Consider the following 8,497-nt stretch of genomic DNA (forward strand, 5'->3'; position numbering starts at 1 on the left):
AAAACGACCTGCCTCAGTACTAAAACTTATACCAGGACTTTTACATAGGAGACTTCACAAGCAAAGCCTGATGAGTGTATGACAGGACCCTTAGTGGAAGGAGGGAGACAATGAAAGCAGGGAGAGTCAGCAAGGAGGAAAAGGAGGAAGGGAGTGTCCAGAGACCATTTAAGGAACAAGCTGGGGAGACCTTTCAGCATTTTCCTGGCAATGAGTGACACTGAGGAGTTTCTGTTCCTAGATTCTGCACTGCTGAAGCAGGCAGTGGATATGAAGAAAATGAAGAATTTGAAGAAAAAAGTGGAGTGGACGGTGACAGAAATTATGGAAAGGGGGCCATGGAGACAGAGGTTGGGGGCTGAATGCAGGACAGGAGTACAGGGTTAGGGGGTTGACAGTGCTTTCCCTTCCCCTACCTTGACCACTCTGGTCCCACAGGAGGAGAACCAGAAGCAGAAGCTCATGGAAAAGTCAAAAGATCCAGATCAGCCAGATGTCAAGGACTGAGCCTTGCTGCAGCAGTGCCTGGGACCTGGCAGTGTGCATCCCACCCAGCCAGGCTCCAAGTACTGCTCAGACAGATGTGGCATGAAGCTGGCAGCTGAGTGAGTACATCTGGAGGTTAAGCAACAGGGCGTGGAATAGGGCATGATCTATGCCATCTGTAAGTCCATCCACCCTCCTACCTATGTATCCTAGCACAATTTGTCCACTTACTTGCCTATCCATCCACCCTTACATACACCCACCCATCCACACTCCACCCACCAACCCACACAGTTACCCTTACAGTCACCCACCCAACTAGCTACCCATCCACCCAACCATCCACCACCCAATCACCCATTCAACAACATTCACTCCTCTGCCATTCATTATCTTAAACATTCACTGTTAAGCCACTCATCTGTTTCTTCTTTTGATGTTCCAAAATACCCATTCAATTTCTTGCTGTCTCTCCTTCCAGCGACATCCATGAGATCCTGCCCCAGAGCATTCAGCAGTGGCAGAAGAGCCCCTGCATTGCTGAGGAGAATGGCAAGAAAATGCTTGAGTGCATCCACCATGAACAGCAGGACACTCATGCCCGCCTGAAGGACATGGAATGCTATTTCCATGAACTTGAGGCCATCATTCTGTGTGGCTGTGTACCAAGATAAAGAGGTGAGTGGGAATGGATGTTATTGTTCAGTCTCTAAGTCAGGTCCAACTCTTTGCAACCCATGAACTATAGCACACCAGGCTTCCCTGTCCTTCACTGTCTCCCCGAGTTTGCTCAAATTCATGTCCATTGAGTTGGTTATACCATCCAACCATCTCATCTTTTGTTGAGCCGTCAATCTTTCCCAGCATCAGGGACTTTTCCAATGAGGTGGCCCTTTGCATCAGATGGAGAAAGTATTGGAACTTCAGCTTCAGCATCAGCCCTTCCAATGAATATTCAGGGTTGATTTCCTTTAGGATTGACTGATTTCATCTCCTTGCTGTCCAAGGGACTCTCAAGAGTCTTCAGTACCACAGTTCAAAAGCATCAATTCTTCAGCGATCAGTCCTCTTTATGGTCCAACTTTCACATCCATACATGACTACTGGAAAAACCATAGCTTTGACTAGATGGACCTTTTTCAGGAAAGTGATTTCTCTGCTTTTTAATAACGTTGTCTAGATTTGTCATAGTTTTTCTTCCAAGGAGCAAGCGTTTTTTAATTTCATAGCTGCAGTCATCACCTGCAGTGATCTTGGAGCCCAAGAAAGTAAAGTCTCTCACTGTTTCCATTGTTTCCCCATCTATTTGCCATGAAGTGATGGGACTGGATGCCATAATCTCCATTTTTTGAATCTTGAGTTTTAAGCTAGCTTTTCCAGTCTTCCAATGTCCTCTTTCACCTTCATCAAGAGGCTCTATAGTTCCTCTTCACTTTCTGCCATTAGGCTGGTATCATCTGCATATCTGAGGTTATTGAAATTTCTCCTGGAAATCTTGATTCCAGCTTGTGCTTCATCCAGCCTGGCATTTCGTATGATGTACTCGTCATATAAGAATAAGCAGGGTGACAGAATGCAGCTTTGACATACTCCTTTCCCAATTTGGAACCAGTCTGTTGTTCCATCTCTAGTTCTAACTGTTGCTTCCTGACCTGCATACAGGTTTCTCAGGCAGCAAGTAAGGTGGTCTGGTATTCACATCTCTTGAAGAATTTTCCAGTTTGTTGTGATCCACACAGTCAAAGGCTTTAGCATAGCCAATGAAGCAGAAGTAGATGTTTTTCTGGAATTCCTTGCTTTTTCTATGATCCAACGGATGTTGGCAATTTGTTCTCTGGTTCCTCTGCCTTTTCTAAATCCAGCTTTTATATCTGAAAGTTCTCGGTTCACATACTATTTGAAGCCTAGCTTGAAGGATTTTGAATGTGACCTTACTAGCATGTGAGATGAGTGCAATTGTGCAGTAGTTTGAACATTATTTGGTGTTTTCCTTTCTTTGGGATTGGAATGACAACTGACCTTTTCCAGTCCTGTGGCCACTGCTGAGTTTTCCAAATTTGCTGGCATATTGAGTGCAGCACTTTAACAGCATCATCTTTTAAAGTTTGAGATAGCTCAGCTGGAATTCCATCAGCTCCACTAGCTTTCTTCGTGGCAATGCTTCCCAAGGCCTACTTGACTTCATACTCTGGATTTCTGACTGTAGGTGAGCGATCACACCATCATGGTTATCCGGGTCATTAAGACCTTTTTTGTACAGTTTTGTGTATTCTTGCCACCTCTTCTTAATCTATTCTGCTTGTTAGGTCCATACTGTTTCTGTCCTTTATTGTGCCCATCTTTCCATGAAATGTTCCCTTGGTATCTCTAATTTTCTTGAAGAGATCTCTAGTCTTTCCCATTCGATTGTTTTCCTCTATTTCTTTGCATTGTTCACTTAAGAAGGTTTTTTTTTTTTTAATTTCTCCTTGCTATTCTTTGGAACTCTGCATTCAGGTGGGTATATCTTTCCCTTTCTCCTTTGCCCTTCCCTCCTCTTCTTTTCTCAGCTATTTGTAAAGCCTCCTCAGACAAGCAGTTTGCCTTTTTGCATTTATTTTTCTTGGGAATGGTTTTTGTTACCACCTCCTGTACAGTGTTACAAACCTCTGTCCATAGTTCTCTAGGCACTCTGTCTATCAGATCTAACCCCATGAATCTATTTGTCACTTCCACTGTGTAATTATAAGGGATTTGACCTGAACTGCCTAGTGGTTTTCCCTACTTTCTTCAATTTAAGCCTGAATTTGGCAATAAGGAGTTCATGATCTGAGCCACAGTCAGGTCCTGGTCTTGTTTTTGCTGACTGTATAGAGCTTCTCCATCTTTGGCTGCAAAAAATATAATCAACCTGATTTCGGTATTGACCATCTGGTGATGTCTGTGTATTGAGTCTTCTCTTGTGTTGTTGGAAGAGGGTGTTTGCTATGAACTGTGTGTTCTCTTGGCAAAACTCAGTTAGCCTTTGCCCTGCTTCATTTTTTACTCCAAGGCCAAACTTGCCCGTTACTCCAGGTATCTCTTGACTTCCTACTTTTGCATTCCAATCCCCTATGATGAAAAGGATATCTCTTTGTGGTGTTAGTTCTAGAAGGTCTTGTAAGTGTTCATAGAACTGTTTGACTTCAGCTTCTTTGGTGTTAGTGATTGGAGCATAGACTTGGATTACTGTAAAGTTGTATGGTTTGCCTTGGAAATGAACAGAGATCATTCTGTCGTTTTTGAGACTGCACCCAAGTACTGCATTTCAGAGTCTTTTGTTGACTATGGGAGCTACTGCATTTCTTCTAAGGGATTCTTGCCCACGGTAGTAGATATAATGGTCATCTGAATTCAGTTTGCCCATTCCTGTCCATTTTAGTTCACTGATTCCTAAACTGTTGATGTTCACTCTTGTCATCTCGTGTTTGACCACATTCAATTTACTTTGATTCATGGACCTAACATTCCAGATTCCTATGCAATATTGTTCTTTACAGCATCAGAATTTACTTTTACCACCAGACACAGCCACAACTTGGTGTCATTTTCACTTTGGCTCAGCCTCTTCTTTCTTCCTGGAGCCATTTCTCCTCTCTTCCTCAGTAGCATATTGGACACCTACCAACCTGGAGGGCTCATCATCCAGTGTCATATCTTTTTGCCTTCTCATACTGTTCATGGGGTTCTCAAGGCAAGAATACTGAAGTGGTTTGCCATTCCTTTCTCCAGTTGACCATGCTTTGTCAGAACTCTCCACCATGACCTGTTTGTCTTAGGTGACCCTGCATGGCATGGCTCATAGTTTCACTGAGTTACACAAAGTTGTGATCCATGTGATCAGTTTGATTAGTTTCCTGTGATTGTGGTTTTCATTGCAGAGGCCCTAGGATTGTAGTTCTTGCTTCTTCTGTCTGCTCACTGATGGATGAGGATAAAGAGGCTTGTGGAAGCTTCCTGATGGAAGGGACTGTGGTCTTGCTGTGGTGGGCAGGGCCTGCTCAGTAAATCTTTAATCCAATTTTCTGCAGATGCTGGGGCTGTGCTCCCTCCCTGATTATTTGCTTGGCCTGATGTGGCCTAGTCCTGGAGTCTGCAGTCTCTATGGTAGGGCTACAGGCTCTATGGTAAGGGTAAAGGCAACCTCTTCCAAGAGAACTTATGCCAACACACTGTGCCTCCCAGGACTGCTGCTGCCAGCACCCCTAACCCCACAGCAGGCCACTGTAGACCCACTCCTCTGCAGTAGATCCCCAAACACTCACAGGCAAATCTGGCTCAATCTTTTGTGGGGTCACTGCTCCTTTCTCCTGGGTTCTAGTACACACAAGATTTTGTTTGTGCTCTCCAAGAGTCTCTGTTTCCCCCAGTCCTGTGGAAGTTCTATTAATCAAATCCTGATGACCTTCAAAATCAGATTCCCTGGGGATTCCCAGTCCCTTTGCTGGATTGCCAGGTTGGGAAGTCTGATGAAGGGCCTATAACCTTTGGAACAGCTCAAGAACTTCTTTGGTATAATTGTTCTCCAGTTTTGGGGTTGCCCATGCAGCAGCTCTATCGTAGGGCTACAGGCTCTGTGACCGGGCTAATAGTAGATTCCAACATCCTCCTGTCAATGGTTGTTCAGCAACTAGTTGTGATTTTGGTGTTCTCTCAGGAGAAGATGAGCCCATGTCCTTTTACTCTGCTGTCATGAGTCCAAGCTATGGGAATGGGTGGGGTGGAACAGAAAGGTGCCTGCTACTGTGGCCTGCCATCCCCACTCTGAACTGTTTCAGCGGACCCTCTACTGTCCTATGCAGAACAACAAACATGGTGGTAACAGCGTCGACCTGCAGATCTTCTGTGTCTCCTGTGGGAAACCCATCAATGTGCGTATTGCCCTGTGCCACATGGAGTGCTGCTTCGCCAGGGTTAGATCTTTGACTTGGGGCAGATGGGGCAAGAGTATGTTTGGTTGGGTGGGGTCCGTGGGGAAGGGGAGCAGGTTTGGTGCTGGGGTATTAGTTGTAGAAGAGAATACAACACTTATCCATGGCTATACCCATTTATGCTTATTTTCCATCACCAGTATAAGGGCCAAGATTTGGGCATCAACCACTGGTGGCGAGAGGGACATTGACCATGCTTATAGGCACATGGGGTCAACAAGGGACAAAAGTGTTTTTGGGGCTTTGTCATGTGAGTGTATGCAGTGTATGTCCATAGTTCCTTCCATTTGTACTCTTTTTTTCCCCCAGTATCAACACAAATCATCCATCAGGTCCATGTACCCGACTTGCATTGAGGGGTGAGTGTGGGTGCTACTCAGGGTCAAAGGCATCATGTGGACAGGATCAGGAGCAGGGTGGGCAAGATGAAGATCAGGATATGGGTGGGCTCGGAGGCAGAGTTGGGTGAATTAAGGGCAGAATTTCGGTGGGGAGCCACCAGGGAAGCCCACTTGGGTTAGCTGGGCATCGACAAAGAGTGGGCATCGATCAGGGTGGGACCACCCTGATCCTTAGCACCTCACTTTCAATTTCTCCCCAGAGCCACAAGGCTCTTCTGTGATGTTTACAACCCACAGAGTGAGAGGTACTGCAAGCAACTCCAGGTGTTAGGCCCCGAGCAGTGCTCGGGGTGAGACTTCTCTTTCTCGTGACCCTCCATTCCTCCCCTTCTCCCTACCTGACCACCTTCTTCTTCTGGTTCTCCGTGCTTGAAATGTCTGTTATTCCTTCTTCCTGACTGCCTTCATACCTCCTGACCAACCTCTGTGGGTCCCCTCCTCTCTTCCTGACCTTCCCTACACTCCCCCCACTTCTTACTGCTCAGTCATATACTTGTCTCACTTTTTTCTCTGCCTGGCTGCTGTTTCTTTATTGATAAGCTCCTTGCCTGACCACAACCCCACAACATTTCTCTCTCTTATTGCCTGTCTAACCTCCATTCCTCTGCTCCTCACTGTGTAACCATTCCCTGTTCCTCCTGTCTCCTTGATTGCCCATCTACTCTTTTACCCAGCCCCTGCCTGACATTGTGCCCCCAACCATCCCTGAAAGGCCACCCTCAATTCCTCTTTTGAATTTCTGACTTCCCTTCATTCTTATTCTCCCTGCCTGACTTCCCCAGTCACCTTTGCCCTGCTTCCAAAGTCTCTTCTTCCTTGTTTGATCAGCTCTTATCCCCGCCCCCACACTCTTGACCCCATTCCTCACCTCCTCCATGTATTATCAACCTCCATTCATCTACTTCTCCCTGTCAGACCTCCCCTCCATCCTTCCTTTCCTTCCTGTTTGATCTCTTTCTACTCTTCCATCCTTCCTACCTGATCACCCCCTTTGCTACCTCCCAGCTTAACTTCTTCCTCCATCCTCCATGCTTGATCATACCCCCTTTGACCCCTTCTTCTTTACCTGCTGCTGCTAAGTCACTTCAGTCGTGTCCGACTCTGTGCGACCCCATAGACGGCAGCCCACCAGGCTCCCCTGTCCCTGGGATTGTCCAGGCAAGAACACTGGAGTGGGTTGCCATTTCCTTCTCCAATGCATGGAAATGAAAAGTGAAAGGGAAGTCGCTCAGTCGTGTCCGACTCTTAGCGACCCCATGGACTGCAGCCCACCAGGCTCCTCCATCCATGGGATTTTCCAGGCAAGAGTACTGGAGTGGGGTGCCATTGCCTTCTCTGTCTTCTTTACCTAGTAATCACTGAATTCCTCTCTTCCTTTCTGCTAGGTCACTTCCCATCCCTCTCCTTCTGCCTGACTGCCCTCTAATCCCCCTCTTCCTCTCATTTTACCTGCCTGATCCCCCTCCATAGCCACCCCGCTCCGTACCTCATCATCATCATTTCTGCCCACAGGTTCCAGATGATAAGCTGTGCAGTTGTCCACTAGTGCACAATGTCTTTGAGGTCACTAATGATTTCTGTCATCTCCCCAAACGCTTCTGCAACCTCCACTATTGCTGGGAAAAGCTGAGGCGTGCTGAGGTGGACCTAGAGTGTGTTCATGCAGTAGGTTACAAGGCTGAGTGTGGCTGAGGGGCAGCATGGGATCCTAGAAGCCCCTTCTCACAATTAGCCCTCACAGTTGTACAAGTTGGAATAGCTGGTTGAGCAGGAACACAAGGTGCACACAGCCATGATGAATCAGACAGGGATAATGGCCCTGATGCTTCACCAGACAATCCAGCATGATCACTCACCACTGACCTACACTCCAGAGTAGACAGCTGAGTTCTGCTCAACTGAGGTCCTGTGCCTGACACGTGGTACAAGGGGCCATTCTATGAACTTCTCACACACCTGTTCCTCTTTCTCAGGGCATATCAAAGTTTTTCTGTGCTTCTCTGTTCCCCGTTTAGTATCCTGTCTCTACACCTCCTTAAGGTGGACTGGTCTTTAAAATTTCCCCATTTCTGTCCTTTCTTTTATCCCCCTGTCTCTCTCTTTCCTGAACCTGGGCAGGGCCAGAGCATCTGCCCTACCCTCATCTCCCACTATCCAGAGTTTTGTTTAGAAACTTTAGAATAACAAGAGATTTTAATATCTCCTGGTAGTTCATAAGCAGTCTCTGTGTCCACAAACCCAATTTCAAACGTCCGATGGTGGTGGGTGACAATGCAGCTTTACTTGGGGGTCAGCTACGGTACCCATTTGGAGTTGGCTGTGAAATAATGCACACTGTGCTCGGTGGGTCCTCCTCTCTCAAGGGAGATATGACCTTATGAAAGGGGTGCCAGCGACCCTGAGTCCCCCATCCAAGGCCATCAGGTATATTGTTGTCACTTGCTTAGTACACTTTGAACAACTTCTGTATAATTATTGGTATTCTCCAGGCCAGAGGTGCTGCAAAAATGTTGCAATGGGGGAAATAGATGATGTTTCCACTTTGGGACACTGAGGAGAGTTCAAGCTGTCATGGCGATTATGCCCTTGCCCTTGCCCATCTTATTCCACCTCTTACCATACCATGAGGTCCCAGCCCTTTCTGTCAGCCTTGGCTCCTGT

At 46.7% G+C, this 8,497-nt stretch overlaps 1 pseudogene; it reads left to right on the top strand.

Moving 5' to 3' along the window:
- The first annotated feature begins 210 nt into the window (after positions 1-210).
- On the top strand, positions 211-7,723 carry LOC138986493 (CXXC-type zinc finger protein 1-like; annotated as a pseudogene).
- The last annotated feature ends 774 nt before the right edge of the window (positions 7,724-8,497 follow it).

This window comes from Bos mutus, chromosome X (genome assembly GCF_027580195.1).
Source record: "Bos mutus isolate GX-2022 chromosome X, NWIPB_WYAK_1.1, whole genome shotgun sequence".
Taxonomy (NCBI): Eukaryota; Metazoa; Chordata; class Mammalia; order Artiodactyla; family Bovidae; genus Bos; species Bos mutus.